The sequence below is a fragment of the Carassius gibelio genome, chromosome B4 (assembly GCF_023724105.1).
Source record: "Carassius gibelio isolate Cgi1373 ecotype wild population from Czech Republic chromosome B4, carGib1.2-hapl.c, whole genome shotgun sequence".
NCBI classification, from domain to species: Eukaryota; Metazoa; Chordata; class Actinopteri; order Cypriniformes; family Cyprinidae; genus Carassius; species Carassius gibelio.
Window position 1 is genome coordinate 14,122,664 of NC_068399.1, and position 17,143 is coordinate 14,139,806.

Here is a 17,143-nt window from a genome sequence, read left to right on the forward strand (position 1 = left end):
ATTGGATCAGCTGGGTATCTGCCGAGACGTAACCATAGTTCAAACCAAGACTGAATATGTCGTTTAAAGGGATAGTACACCCAAAAATGAAAATTCTGTCATTAATGACTCATGTCGTACGTTTTCGATCAATTAAAAACAACCAACTCAAAGTCATTCTACTGGAAACTGTACTCTAGTGGTTGTGCTGTCTTTGTTTGATTAATTTAAAGCCCATTTAAAGGAATAAGACTACACTGGTATCAGTACATGCCTGAAATAGGTATTTTCCTTCTTGCCATCAAACCAATGGCTTTAACGTCAAATGACACTAGATCTTCACCAACATTCACTTTGAAGGTGAGAGAGAGAAAGAGGGGGAGAGAGTGCACAGATGGCTTGTGGGTAATTGAGGGCGCACATCAGACAGTGAGAGGGTGTCCTTGACCTTCAGTGCTGCCACTGGAGCGCCGGAGTAAACCTGCTGAACAAACACGCATTCACACTTACATTTATCTCTGATTTCTGGCAGATTGCTTGTGCTTCTACTTACAGTACATTAAAAATTGTAGAAAACAGACTGTAACATAAAAATTTGACAAGCTCAAAAGACGAGATCATCTTCAGCGGTGGTCCTGTTTTTTTGTGCTCATATTACCCGTGGCACAGCCTTACATCACCGCTGCTAACAAGCTGAATGACAGATCTAATTCTGAGAAACCATATTGAATTGTGAGTGTTGGAGATGACGTTGCGTCGGCCTATGAGTCAGAGTCCCTCGACATGCATGCACAAATGCACACACACACACACACACACACACACACACACACACACACACACACACACACACACACACACATTCTTAAAGTAGTTCTGCATCTGTACCTGTTCTTCCTGTGTGCATTAACTGATTAGCAGAGTTAAATTGTCGGCTCTCTCTGCGGATTCGGCTTTATTTCTTATCAGAGCACGACAGTGGGAGGATGGATGTTTGGAAGCGCTCAGCAGAGGTCCTGAACCTCGAGTCTGCCCCAGAAGCCTGAATCTAACACAAGACCACACACACACACACACACACACACACACACACACACACACACACACAGGAGCGTCTAATCAGTGGAACAGTACTGCACAAGGCTGACCTGCAAATTACATAAGCTCAGCTTGTCCCCGCTTCTGTAGAAGATTCTGTAGTCATCTACTGTAGTCCTTGTCTTCTTTCTTTCATCCCTTCTCTCTACATTTACATTTCTTCATTTAGCTGATGATTTTATCCAAAGCGACTTACAAATGCGGTGGCAAGTGAAGCGTACATTGTTTGTTTTTGTGTGTTTGCTGTCTTGCATTGTGTACATTCTCACATGTTTGTTTATTTTGTTTGTGTGTTGTTTGTTCTGGCCTCTTATGTATTTTTTTTTCCTGACCTAACATAAATGTGTTCTTTTCAAAGTTTTGGTTCTTACACGGTTGTTATTTCTTATGTTTGTTATTTTCTTTGTGCTTTGTTCTTGTTACACATTCTGTTTATGTTTATTTGTTTATTTGAACATTTGTTGTTCATGGTTCTTTTGTTTGTGAATTTGTGCTTTGTTCTTGTCACACATTTCTTATTTTTGTGTTTGTTTTTTGTTTAAGCTTTCATCTCTTCTGTAAACAGTTGTGGTTTCTTATATTTGTAAATTTGTGCTTTGTTCTTGTTGCACATTTATTTTTATTTTATTATTTTGATTTGTGCGTTAATTTGTTATTTTTAAACATTTTGGTTATCATGTTTGTTCTTTTATTTATGCGTCAGTTTCTTTTTTGTGTGCTTTTTCCTGGTCACATTTATCTGGTTCTAATATTGTTCATCTCTTGTTTGAGGTTTTGTTTGTACTCTTACCAATTCAGAGTCTTACATTTGTTATTTTGTTCAAGACATATTTTGCTCTTTGTACAGATTTTTTGTCATTTGTTTGTGCTTTGTTCTTGTCACAAATTTCTGGTTCTTAAATGTTTTCTTTTGTTGAAGCTTTGTCTGTTTTTTTTAACATTGCTGGTTCTCATGTTTGTAAAATATTCATTTATTATTTTACTGCAGTTTTGGTTATGTTCATTCATTCGTTTATCACGCTTTTTGGTTCTTATGTTCCCCTTTTTGTTTGTCCATTAAACTGTTCTTTACACACATTTTTGGTTCTTATGATTATTCTTTCATTTGTGTGTTTGCCCTTTCACACATTTTTGTTTGGCCCCTTCTTTAAGGAGTGTATGTTTGCTGCATTCCTTCATGCTTTCATTCTTTTGTTCTTTTAAACATTATTTGTATATTTCTGATTACAACACTTTGTTTCTTGATCTCCCTGTTTGTCATCTTTTTAGAACATGTGATAAACATAAATGCTTAAATTTAATTATGTAGGAAAAACAGCCAACAATTGTCCAGCCTGCTCGGAAACTCCCTCAACAGTGTTTTAAAAGCATCTGAGGAGGCACATCAAGTTGATGAAAAGAATGTCTAGGGTGTGGAGAACCGGACGCCATAAAATAAGTTTGGTGGCTTTTAATTCCCATAATTCAATTTGTGTTATTTCATAGCTTGATGACTTTACATAGTTAGATTTTTTTTTTTAATTTAAGATGTGTAAAAGTCTATATGTCTGTGAGTATGTGTTTTTACATTGCTGGGGATTCTTCATAGGCCAGACCCACTGACAGTCGTGTGTAGCTCCCTCTTGTGGCCAAATGTATAACATACTTCCTCTCTTGCTCGATCTTTTTCCACATTTACCTCAGACAGTGATAGATTTGTGCTCTTGGCAAACACTTTCTTACCAGCAGCTTACAAGAAAAGTGCACATAGACGAGCTCCGTCTCAGTGTTTTAAGCTGTGAGGTGTTTGTTGTAGAAGCTTGCATGATTTGCAGCAGTTGAGACTCCAGCAGTCAATTTGCCTAAGAGGAGATTCAGTCCAAATTTTTTTCATGCTCACTGATTCTGTAGTTATTTCGTTTGACTTCTCCACCCAATCAGTCAGTGGCCAAATGGAAAAAAAAAATCACCATATATCTAAAGAAACAAACTTACCATAAGAGCGAAATACATAGAAGTATTTGCCGCTACTCTTGATGGTCTGATTGGAGGGAAAGGAAATGGTAAAAAAAAAAAAAAAAAAGATCTTATCATGAAGTCATGGGACTGTCAGACTTCAGAGGCATTGTGGGAAGTCAAAGATATGCTTGTTCATGCAATGAGTGCATTAGGAAATTCAGTGCCGGGAACTTCCTGAGGGCCTTGTGAAGTTTTAAAGAAGATCCAGTAAAATTCTTATATCTGCTAAACAACAAAAATGTTTAATAAATCTTTTAAAACTTTTAGCCGCTGGAACAGTTCGCACAGGAAAAAAAAATACTGTAATCAGGTACACCGAGTAAAGAATAATATTGTGTATAATATAATTCAATCTCAAGTGATACTACGATGTTGTCTAGTATGCTTTCGTGTTAAGTGCATGGACACTAGTATTCTGAATCTGGATGTCATATAGCAGAGATGAGATGATTGTCTTTTAGTGATAAAGATTTACAGGGACCACACACAGAACATTAGCCCTTGTCGTCCTCTTCAGGTGTAACATATTGCTGACAGGAAATGAAAAGCTTAAGTAAGGTTTTCCAAATGATCCTTCTTTATTTCTGTCTTTGCTCAGTATAATGTGTGTGCACACATGCAAGCATGTACAGTGTTCTGTGCTCAGGTCAGCTAAACTGCCACGAAAGGAAGTACAGTATGTGCAGTGGAAACACTGTTTCAGGCTGCCAGCAACACACACACACACACACACATTTACATCAGCAGTTTAATTTGCTTCTGAGCCCTGAACTCCCATTATATCTCTCCTTCAGTGGGTCATCCAAAGTACAACCGCTAAATGAGTTTACCTCATGGAGTTTTCATGGAGGTTTTTATTTTTATTTTTTATTTTTTCAGCGTACAGAAAATCCATTCCTGTAAAGCAATATTAGCAAGCAAGTTCATTTAGATGTGAAGAGTGCATATAGCTTTGTTTCAAAGAGGTACAGACTACTGTAACAAGGCTAATCAAAAACTATCAGTAAACACAAATGAAATTCACGAGAGAGATACAGAAAACAATATAAATAAAAACCTGTTACATTGCACAAATCATTGAAGGCTTTCAATTAAACATGACCAGCTGTATTCTGGACAGGGACTCTCTTTGGTGGTGTTGCTCTGCCCTCTTGAGCCCGTAAAGAGGGATGCAAGTTAGTTTTTTATTTTATTTTTTTATTTTTATTTTTTATAATATTGCAAATATTTTTCATCATAGTTACATAGAATAGATCTGTAATTTTGGAATATTTGATGAAAGGACAATTAAATATTAATTGTTTGATTCGTTGAATTAAAATTAAATAATTAAATTGAACACAAATGTTCAAAATATGTTTTTAGATAAATACAATTTTAAGATTTTTTTTTAATTTAAATTGTTTTTGGTCAATACAATTGAAATTAGTGGGGTATAAACTGAAACAGTTGAAACATCTAAACTTTAAAATGCATTATTATGTTCTTCTCTGCAGATGAAATGAAGTCAGGTAACCCTAAAGAACAAAACAATAAGTAATTCAAATTACTGATAAAACACCTATATAGATGTGTTTTTTTTTTCATATTAACAAATATTAAATCCCCTATTTGTATCACTTTTCAAAGCATGTATCCTCTTTGCCACAAGTGGCCACCAGAGGGTGCCATGACTTTTGAAATATTTGTGCAGTGCCTCTAGCCTGTTACAGGCCAACATCATTCATGCACATAACAGATTCCATGCATGTGCTTAATATTTATTTGCACTTTTGTCTCAGAACCTTATATACATCTTCTACAAGCCTTTAGCTAAATGCTCTGTAATGAAGTTTATGCCTCTGAAGAGCCAGAATTAATCAATTAATCTGGTAGTGCCTCTTTAGTCCTCTATTTGTTCTGATGTCTCTGTATTACCAGACCATAATATTAATTATGCCATGTTAGCAGGGCAAAATCAAAGCAATAAATCACAGGTCATTACTGTCAGAGACTGCCCTGAACTCAAGAACCCTCTCTATCAGGTTAAAAGAGATGCTTATCGTCAACAGTTCGTTCCCCTCGGTTTCATTCATCTCTATTGAGACTCCAATATTCCCCCCATCCCCTGATGCAGTAGAGTACACTGTTTGAAAGCACAGCCATCTGTGGTGATGTCTGAAACCATAGTGGACCCATGACTTGGTGCACTAAGTGCTTGCTTCATTTACTACTTCAAGTGGACTTTATAAGTAATGAAGGGAATAGTGAATGAGGGTATATGGGGTTATTGTGTATATAACCTCTGTGCCTGAATGTTGTCGGGTCAACGTCAGAAAGGTGAAAAGTCATAGTCGATTGTTTTCATTCGACTAGCTGCTTTTGTCAACATCAATAGAATTAACAGTTCTTTCTGAACACAATGTTATTGTCTCTAATCAGACTCTAATCAGTGGACTACATTTTATTTAATGTGTCCTTCAAGCCGCCCTGTTTGATGACTTCTTTCCTGTCCCTGCTTAAAACAACTGAAACCAGCCTAAGAGGGTTTAGCAGACTAGTTTTGACCTGAGGGGTTTTGCACATATCTTTAGCTGGTCAAGCTAAACAAGCTAAGACCAGCCAACCAGCTGGAGTTAGCTTCTTTTTTTTTTTTTTTTTAGCTGTTTAGTTCAAGTTAAGCACAGTCGGCAACAATCCACGTCAGCAACATGCTAAAACATGCTAGCAACATGATAACAACTTCTAAAAACCATAGAAACATGCTAAAACATGTTAGCATTGTGTGAACGACAACAAACAAGCTACAAAATTTAAAAATGTGCTAATGTTTGAAAATGCTAGCAACGTCTAGAAACAGGCTAAAGTGTGTTAGCCTTACATTAAAGATTTTTCGTTTCATGTGTTAGCAATTTACAAAGCCGATTAGCTTCATGTTATATGTTTACCATGTATAATAAAATGTTACTTTTCTAGCAAGCTATGCTAGCAACTTACTTAAAAATTAAAACAGGCTAGCAGTGTGCTAAAACATGCTACCAGCTTTAAAAACAGCCACCCATCTCTTAAGTGTTTCTATCTTTCAATGTTTTAAACTACTTCAAACTTTGTGGCTAGGCTTCATCAAAATTTGTGAGTATTTTAATGTTTACACAGCTTGTATTGTAAAAATCTCACTGTAAGTAACCCATTTTGCAAGAAAATGAGGGAAAAGTGGGTTTTAATTGTTGTTATAATTGTACTGAACATTTAATATCATAGCAATTTAATCTCAAGCTTTGAGATTAGCGAAGTAGACACTCTTCATATTAAGATACGGCCTCAGAAATGTATAAGCTGTGTAGGCTCCTATTTCTGATGAGCAAGTTGTTTGCGCCTTTGAATCATGGGTTCGACCCTAGCAGCGTCTTAATTGAGTGGCCTTCAGATTTCTATTTTAACCTGCTGTGTGGATACCACCTGCTTACACAGCTCCAAAATGCACATTTATCCTGCTTTTGGCAACAAGTTATACGTTTTTAATTCCATCTGGCAGAAAACAGAAAATGGTGCAGAAGGACCTTTGTTCTCCCAAAAACAGTCTGCGAATGCGAGCGCGGATGCATTTATCATCGTTTTGAGGCCATTAATGTGAAAGTCATGAGATGATCTCTTGGAACCCACCGAAGAGTGTTGACTTTCAACTTGGAAAATAAAGTAAAAGCAATCAAAAGCTGCTGCCATGGAGACACCTACAGACCAGTGTGAGGCAAGACGAGCAGAGATGTGTTTTTACACCACTGAAGATTGATCACACTAATTTACAGCAACTTTGCCCCCTCTGAATTCTGCTTTCTATTGTTTTATAAAGCCATGAGTTAACAATAACCTGTGCTTTAAAAAAAATAATAAAAAGAAAACAAGCAGGCAATTCAGAGGCTTTGCCAGCTTCGTATTAGTGGTGCTATCGCGGAGTTAATTTTGTGTGAAAAGAGTTTGGTCATTTGTCACTTACTGTTTGTGCTTATGCAATGTACTTCTTTTTAAGGCTTCTAAATTTCAGTAGCTCTGTTCTAAAACCAAGTGAGCTTCCTTACTGCACGTATTCCTCATGTGAAACACACAGGTCTGAAAAGTAAGACTTTTTTAAATGAATTTTCGGTACAGGGCTTTCGGTACAGTCCACGTGTGCACCGAATGACCGAATGCAATATTTTATGTGCGGAACATAGGTACATGTTCGTGTTTCCACACGAACATATTAAGTGGCGGAAGTCTCCGCGTTCAGCGCAAATCCTGCCCTGCAGCTGATTCTAAAGTTTTCAAAAGGCATCACGCGAGTGTGAACATCACTACAACTAGGAAAAAAACAACCGTAATTCAAATGCAGCTTCCGTCAGCATTTAAACAGACCTTTGCTCATAATTCCGATCGGGCCAACGCTATAACAAAATCTGAGCAGGTCTAAAAACTGAAACTGCTGATGCTGCACTTTACACCTTTACACCCACCTCAATAACAGCAAAAGAGTTTTGCAAATACAATATAAACACAATAAGTACATTGCACTTCTTTTTTGATGTAAGTACATATTAGTTAAGGCCACTTAATATAAAGTGCGACCAAAATTTCTAAAAGTGTAATTAAATATGCAGCATACCTGTATGTTTCTAGTCTACATTTCTCTCAAATCCATTCATCCATGCATTCTGGGATTACCTTCATCTCAAAGAATTGATGCAATGCAGCCTTACTGTTTGCCAAAACAAGATATCTCAAGGATGCCAAAATATGCAGCCAGGCTTTTGGAACGGCCATTTGATGCCTTAAAATACTGTCTAACTAGGTAGCTCACTAGGTTTTAGACCATCTAATGTGACCCAACGGCCCATGGGCCATTTTAAACCTGTCTAAATGACATCACTGTCTGTGCATCCCACCCTCCATGCCTCCCTCCATTAAAACACCATTACTCTTGCTGATGAGGATCACTAACTCAAAAGGAACATGGAGATCAGGGCCAGGCATTAGCAGAATCGTCTACTCTCAGGCCATTAGAGTCTCTAGGCGCACATAAATAATCCAGCAGTTAAACTGCTCTGGCTGGAGAAATGGCAGCAGAAACGCCCCTCCAATTCCATTGTTGCTGTTGTTCACAGCTTATTGAGATCAAGAACTCCTTGGACAGGAAGAAATCAACTGATTGGTTGATGGGAATATGGTTTCAGGACCAATAAGGATGCAGGTCCTGGAACATATGTTGCTCGAAGGAATAGTTCACCCATAAATTAAAATTGTCATTAATTGCTCACCCTTATGGCATTCCAAACCAGCAACACCTTTGTTCATCTTCAGAACACAAATTAAGGTACTTTTGGTGAAATCCAAGAGCTTTCTAGCCCTGCAGTGCTACTACCGTGTTGAACGTGATGAACAAAGGTTTTACAGGTTTGGAACAACATGAAGTTGAGTGATTAATGCCATAACTTTCACTTATTTTAGGGGGTGAACTGGTGTCTATAGCATTTTTAAATCATAGTTGATAAAAAAAAATTACACTTCTATTATCATGCACTCACCCTCATGCCATTCCGAACCTGTGTGTATTTCTTCTTAATTATTTTGAAGTGCTTTGGGATGCAAAAAGTAGTGCACCCCATTGACTCTTATTGTACAGCCAAATTTTTTTTTTAAATAGGGCAAGGTTTTGACACCGATTTCACAATTTGATTCAGTTTCTCATTCATAAGATCTGGATTAGATTTGATTCCAGTCTCAATTCGATTTAATGCGCTGTGGATTCATTTGGAAATATTTCAGGTACAAGTCAATTTTCAGAAAGAAAAAAAAAAAATCACAGCATTGTCTAAAAGATCTACCTTGAGATTCAGGAGTCAATAACGATTTGTTAAATTGACGTTTCAAATTGGGTAAAAAATATTTTCAACCCAGGCCTTCAAGAAATCTCTGGGACATTTTTCAAAATCTCATTTAAAGAAAAAAGAATATGACAAATTATTTCGGTTCTGCATTTTGTTTGAATGAGTGTATCTCCCCATATGTTTGATTCTGTGAACTTGCCTTGAACTCCGAATACTCAGTTTTGCCCATTAATTCTCTAATATTTTTAAATGATTATAGATCTAAAATTAAGTTTAAGTGAATAAAAGCATGAAGTAGCTTTAATTAAGCGTAGGCAGGCTGTTCAAATGAGTTTATATAAATAGAACAGGCAGGGATTTTATGAGATTCACTGACCGTGTGCAAAACTTTCTCTTCTGTGAGCGTGTTTGAATGTTTTGTATGTTGGTCCACCCACACAGCATTAGTATTATAAGAACAAATATACAACAGAGCACAAGCCCCCCAGAGCTTGTTCTATCTACATCGTGACTTCAGATAGTTACCAGTTTCAAAACTTGAAATAATTACCCAACTTTGCTTAGAATATTATAAAGGCACAATTAAAAGTAATCCAGTTTTCACCCAAAAGCTTTCTCCAGTGTAATGAGATCAAATTCTGCTCTGGAGATGCTCTTTAAAGAGTTAAAGAGCCTTAAAATCAACCACCTGGCATCATTTTCACACCCTCTTGTTTAAAGTTAAAAAATAAGAATGTAAAAACCTTAATGCCTTTTGAAACCTGTATGACTGGTTGTATTGCATGGAGCACAAAATGAATTATTTATAACAAATTGTGCAAGATGCTCTTTCATATTTAGGCCTAAAAAGCCTACAATTTTCATACTTCTGTGATTTTTATTTTTTTATGGTGCTTTTTTGTTGTTTATGGCGCTTTACATCCTCTGGTCCTCATGCACTTTCAAGTCAAGTCACCCCCTATTTATACCGGCTTTATACAATATTGTTTGTGTCTAAGCACGCTTTACAGTGTCAACAGGAAAATAGTTTGTTAATAATGGAAGATGATGATAACAAAGTCATTTTCCAGCTAAAGTCAGTTCATTGATGATCCAGTTCAGCTCTCTTCCAATAGTGTCTGTGCACACTTTCACTGAATGGAAAAGAGCAGCGTGAACATTCTGCTAAACTACTTCTTTTATATTCCATGGAAGAAATAGTCATATGAGGAACGAAATGAAGATGAGAACTAAGGACAGAGGCTAGCCTGTATCCATATATGCAATCATAGGTTTACCTTAAATTTCATTCCGACAAATCCAAGCTACCTGGGCACTTACTCTGATGATGGAGAGGGTTGCTCTGATTATTGGTGGGTTGACTGATTACATCAGCACATTACATGCTCCTTAGTCATTCAGTTGAGTTCGTCTTGTATTATTGTATTAAGAATACATAAGTCTATTAAATGGATACTTGAAGAATCAAACTAAGTGACATTTATTTAAAAAATGCAATTCTGTTTAAACGTAAGTGTAAATTTTTTTGGACATAAACAATAGTTTTATTAAGCTAAGATGCATTCAATTGATTATAATTGACCAACACTGTAAAGGCTTATAAATTGTTACAAAGGATTTCTATATATAAAAAAAAGCTAGTCTTTTAAAATTTCTATTCATTGAGAAATCCTGAAAAAAAAAGGTTTCCATAAAATATTATGCAGCAGAACTCTTTTCAACATCATTAATAATAAGAAATGTTTCTTAAGCATATTAGAATGATTTCTGGAGGATCATGTGACACAGAAGACCGGAATAATGATGAAATTCAGCTTTGCCATCACAGGAATAAACTACATTTTACAATATTTAACAATAGTATTTTAAATTATAATAATATTTCATTATATTACTGTTTTTACACTATTTTTTAATCAAATAAATGCATTCTTAGTGAGTATAAGAGACTTCTTGCAAAAACATTAAAGAATCTTACTCACCCCAACCTAGTGGATTTTTTTTTTTTTTTTGTGAAGTTCTTTCAACAACAGCCTTACACTTATACATTTTCGGCAAGAGTTTACTAAGAATGACTTGCTTGTGCTCTGCGTCCTCAACTAATCACATATAGTGCTTGACAGCTGCACATGTCCAGTCAACATAGAGCATCCTGATGTCTGTTATTCAGAAGTTTAGTTTTCTTTGTGGGGAAAAAGAATGCAAGAAAAGTATGCATCCAAAATGTAAAAGTTTATAACCTTGTTTATCCATAAATAATCTGTATTTACTCACCAATATATTGCAGTTTTGAAAAACAACCAGGTCATTCTTACACCGCGTTGAAGACATAAGGCATCTTCTTTTGTTGACCTCTCTCCAGATTGTGACAGACGGCTCTCTGTGTCTGCATTCTAATGCGTTATGTGTGGTGATGTATTTTGGCAGACTTGAGGGTGACTCATACTTCTGGGTACTTGTGTAACCTCTTGTTACTCTGGAACTTTGCTCTATGCGTGCTGTGAAATCTCTACGTAGAGACAATTTTCCCCAAACACAATGAGCAGAAAAAGAGGATTGAGGTTGATCATCACCAGAGGAAGATTTGGTGTGTTTTTATGTGAGAGAACAACAGAGTTTTTTTTTTTTTTCATTCATGCTATTTTGCATAAATTCAGCAGTGATACCAAAGTAGAACTTCCACAGGTAAAGCAGAATGACTGGTTGAAAGGTGCAGGTTAATTTTAGTGAGAAGGTAAGATTATTTTTTGTTTATTTACTTGTTTATATGTGAACACTATAAACTGAAAACTATATAGACAAAACACTTTAAATTAACATGAACACTGAACATATGCAATTAACGTCTAATTTCAAATTATTAACAAAAATAGAATAGTTTCCCAATTATACAAAAAAAATCTGGTTTCCAGTAGTTTTCATTATTTGGTCAGTTTCTGCAATGTCATACTCTGCATGCTATGTGTCCATTCACTCATTCTTTCTCCATACAGTGAATGTGACTTTGCACTAATATTGACTACACTGGCTGAACAAATGGATCGGATTTCATCAGATCTAAAACAAAAGTGCCGACAGTCAGGTTGATTGAATTTGAAAAACGCATTGGAATAGGACAGAAGTGTTACTCTTCTGAGAGGCCTGCTGTTCAGCTCTGATTAGTGTGATGTATATGCATTAATGTGCAGAAGCCTTCATCAGCATGCAGATGTAAAACATCATCTCATTATCCAGGCAACCTGGGAAAACATGAGAACATTCTAAAACTGGAATTTCCTGTTAAAGTCACGGAAATAGTAAAGATCCTAAGTCTCAATTCATAGAGCAAACGTGTTTTAAATCCTCTGGCTAACTGTTTAAGTCATCAGCATTATACAGCAATAATGATTAAAAGAGTCAATTTTTCCAAGGATCCTTAGCATGAATAAAAGTCCCCCTATTCTAAAGACTGTATACAAATGGAAATCCATCCAGGTAACCTCTACAAAGTGAATTTAAAAATCTTTATAGAATAATGCCATGTGACTGGAAAAGCCATTGAAATTGAATGACCAAGAGGGAATCCTGCTATTATGTCTGAGAAATGGCAGACCATAAAAAACTGTTTTGCTCTTACTCATCAGAATCACTTAACAATGTAAAATAAATACATTATAGACACATGCACCGAGACAATTACAAAAACTACTAGATCTGGTTTGGTGACAGTAATGAATTTAGCTGAGGACACTGACTAGTTTTTGTTTCTCTGTATTTTTATTTTATCAATTTATTAATTTACCAGCTAATAATATTTTGAGTGTGCATGATGACAGTAGTTGTCTGACAAGGGTGTTAAGTAACAATGACTGCAGATTGTTTTATTCTATAACACATAGAAAGCAATATGTTGTCTGAAGTTGCAAGATATGCTGTTTGCATAATCAGAGTCACAGTACAAAATAAACAAGAATTCACTAAACCTTTGATATCAAAATTCATACATAAATCCACATACATTTACAGAGTTTGTTTGGTTTGCAATGGGACGCACTGCTGTGTGCTGTCACGATGTGGAAATGTTAACACTATTCCCCTCTGTAATATCCTGCCTACATTTGATTGCTGTGCTGACACTGCTTCCCTGCCAGCATTTCCTGCTAGATATGAGATCTTTTTATTTGCACAAGTCAAAACCTGCATCACCTGTCGCAGTCCAGCAGCAGTCAGTTTTTATGTTGGGCTCATCTGTAATGTAAAAACATGACACTTTTTGTCCCGTGCCACCTACTTGTTTTCACAGTGTCTCTCTGTATCAATATTAAAATTCTAGCTAATACTACAAAACTTTGTAACACTTTAGTATAGAGACCAATTCTCACTATTAACTAGCATGTCTATTAATAACATATTGGCTGTTTATTAGTACTTATAAAGCACATATTCTGCATGATTTTGCATGATTTATTGAGACAAAAGTCATAGTTATTAGTGAGATCTGGTCCCCAAACTAAAGTGTGACCTTATTAGGACGTCATGGCAGATAATTAACTGCTAATTGGCTGATATTAAAATTATAAACTGTTACTATTATATAATATTGAAATGATCTATTATTTTGTCTAAATAAATAAAAAAATCGTACTAAAAACAAAATCACTAGTCATTTTCAGTGCAATGAATTTAGGCATCATAACACAATGAATTCATTTTCAGATTTTTTTTTAATGACAACGTTTAATAAACGTTGTTATGGTAGATGATGGCAAGGTATATAAATGTAAAAATAGAGGTAATTAAGATACAATAATATTGTTCATATATTAAATAATTTTGTGCAATATCACATTTTTTTCAGTATCTTTCAATATACTGGAATAATAATAATGATAATACATCTTTGATACTATTCTGATTTCTCTTGTTAGACTATGCAGCCTTTATTTTAAGTAGTCTAGACAACTATCGACCTTTAGTCTTATTATGTGTCTCAATAGGCCACTCTGAAGATTTATGTTCCCTAAATATCCTACATAAAAAGGACCGACAATATGCAGAGTATTAACCCTGCTCCAAATGTGTGAATCAATAATCCTGGTGTACTGTTCTAGATGAGTGTGATAAGACAATGTGTAGATGATTTTCTGCCATATCTTCTACAATCAATAAGTGTTAATATTACAAGTGTGGAGAGGGATGTTGTGTCTCTGTAGGCAGTACTGGGGACTCTAATAAGGACAGTTTACCTGCCTGGAACAAGCTCATAAAGAAAGGCTCCATGTTTCCTTTTAATTAGACATCAGCTTTGCTCCATAGCACAGCAGCACACGACCCACACACACACGCTCACACACTATTAAATATAACGCCTCTAATTGTGGTGTAGTGTTTTCAAGCACAGATGCTTGTTGGTCCTTATGGAGACAGATGGATGAGAGGCCACCTAGAAACAGGAAATTGATTTGTTTTGCCCGTTTGATTGTTATGAGAGGTCGTGTTTTACACATCTCATCAGGGCTCAGAGCGGAGTGTGTGTAGGAGATGATCAAACTAATTTGGAGAAGCGGGGGTCCTGTGTTTGTTCAGATTTTATTGTGGTTGAAAACATGAATGAATGAACTAATGCAGCTGAGATCATCAGTACTGCAGAGACGTGTGTACTGTGACTTTATGTAGTATGAATTAGTATATATAATGCCATTGTGGAAATACTATATATATGTACACACACAGGCGCGCGCGCTAATAGTCCACCCCCTCAAAAAATATATAACTGTGTATATACATTGTCACCATTTACTCTCATACCCATAGGCTCATATGTAAACACTGTCAAATATTGGTGTCTTGCATTGAGAGGACCAATAAAGTTTGCTCTTAAATTTTATTCAGGAGTGTTTGAGCCATATTTGATGTGCTCAGTCTGTACATTTACGTTGACCAATGCTCATATGATCATAAAAGCATAAATTAAATCTGTTCATTTTATACAGTAATCGTTTCACTTTACAAAACATTAACTATGTTTTAATGTACTTGATTTTGTGTTTAATCCAAATAAATTTAGATTACTTAAATTTTTTATGGATTAATTAAACTTTCAAATGAATGGGCAAAAAAAAGAGAGAGAGAGAATATTAAGATAATATTAATATATTAAGATAAAACTCTTATGGGTTTGGAAAGACATGATATAAATTCCTTATTTATGTAAAAATTATACTAAAAAATATTTAAGTGAAAATTGCTTGAATCAAGATACTAAAATTCTATAGTTGTAATTGCACATACTCTTTATTAATTTGATTTTTTTTGCTAAATAGAGTCACTTTAATTTATGCAAGTGAATATTTGGGCACACACAAACATGCATAAATGTATATGCATTGGATATGGGATAGGAAGAGAATTTTAAAACTGAAAGAATTACACATATTTAAGTTTTTTTTTCTCATAACCAGATGAAAGAAACATTGTCAGCAGTTACAAATTTACTTGCATGCCTACATCAGATTTTGTATTGATTTATTTAATTATTTAGAAATGCTGCATGGTGTCCAGCATAGTTCATTGGACAAAGCCAAGGAGTCTGGGCTGGTGATGTCATTAGTGACATCATTGGAACAAAACGGAGAGATTTAATTGGCCATTTATTAACCAATCAGCTTTTAGTCCCAGTCTTTCCATACACCTCTTACTACACGTTCTGCATGTCCACATTTTTCGAAGTCTTATATAATGTTTAGACATATTAGCTGTGTTTAGAAGTATTTTTATTCTTTGGCTGGAGTGTAATTGTTTTGTTCTGGCAGTAGTGAAGGAGGCGCATCTGTGCTCGCAGAGGCTGCTGCTGTTTTTATAGCAGGGAGAGTGACAAGGCTTGGCATGTTTTGTGGCCACAATCTGAGCCTCCTGGCCTGGCAACCCCCCCCAGGAGAGAGCCCACGCTCACTCTGTGTGTGTGTGTGTGTGTGTGTCCTCTCAGGTTGCTCAGAAGCCCCATCTGGTGCATCTCTCTGTACCCTGGCAGGACGTTTGGAAGCAGAGATCAGTCCCACCTCCTCTTCCCCTTCAGGGAGAAAAGAATTTAGAGAGATGCTCCAAATCATCCATGGAAGCATTTTCATATCTTCGCCGTATTGTCTCATAAGAGAATTCCTGCCGACCGTTAGTGGAAACAATGTTACGAGTCAGTGTTTCGGATAAAGCACATTTCACAAGGGTTTAAAACCTTAATACTAGAATTATGCCAGAAATCATAAAAATAGCACCATAATTCTTTGTTCGAGTCATCCACTGAAACGGAAACTCATTTAAAGATGATTGCTTGTCTGAAGACAAGGACAAAAATACATTAGTATGGAAAAATGACATCAGATGCCCTTTTGGATGTGAATTTCGGCAACATTTTCTTCTAGTTTCACTTAAACAAGAAAGATCGCAGAGATCGTAGAGTTTGATTAAAGGGGAGAATGCATGTCTAGTAATAACCACATAACAACAGGCTAAAACCATTAAGAAACCCTAGCAAGCTCAAATTGTGGTTGTTTTGTCAACTCCAGCTATTGCATTGTTATCCCGCCAGATTGGTTTATCTACAAAGCAGTCATGCGACACATGATTTAAGGAGTATGCTGATTGTGGTGACACACACATGTCGAAAGGCACCTATGAGAAAAAAAGAAAGTCTCTGATTGAATAAAGTACGGTAAATGGACTCCTGCTAAGCCAGGCTTTGCAGATTTGATTTTCTTCCTCAACAATGGCTACATGTATCTTCAAAAAAGCCAAGCAATGGAGCCAAATTGAATGAGACCATCCCGTGTGCCCATCTCTGTAGAAACATTGAATTAAAAGAGCTCCTTTATTAACTGAAGCAAGCTTATCCTGGTCAATACTGAAGTCATTCTAAATGACTGCATTGACATTCTTTTCTAAAGGAGTAGATTGGCCTAAAGAGGGAAAAAAATATATATTGATCCCAAACACTTGTTTTTAAAAGCAGGTTTGGTACTGGAGACCTTGAAAGTCTGTGCACAATGTGACTGGACTTTATTTTATCTGGAACATTGTTAAATAATTGCACAGCAGTGTCCATACATGTTCTATGCTTATACTTAATGCTGTTTTCATATATTACATATTTTGTAGTGGTAAATATTTTTGTTACACTTAATTTTAATGTGTCCTTGTCCTTTATCTTTCATAAGATGACTCACAATTGACTCTTCATATTTATTTGAAAATTT

At 35.8% G+C, this 17,143-nt stretch overlaps 1 protein-coding gene across 5 annotated transcripts in view; it reads left to right on the forward strand.

The window, feature by feature from the left end:
* The window catches only part of LOC127956550 (liprin-alpha-2), a 160,400-nt gene that overhangs the window by 38,654 nt on the left and 104,603 nt on the right, over positions 1-17,143 (forward strand). The window lies entirely within an intron of this gene.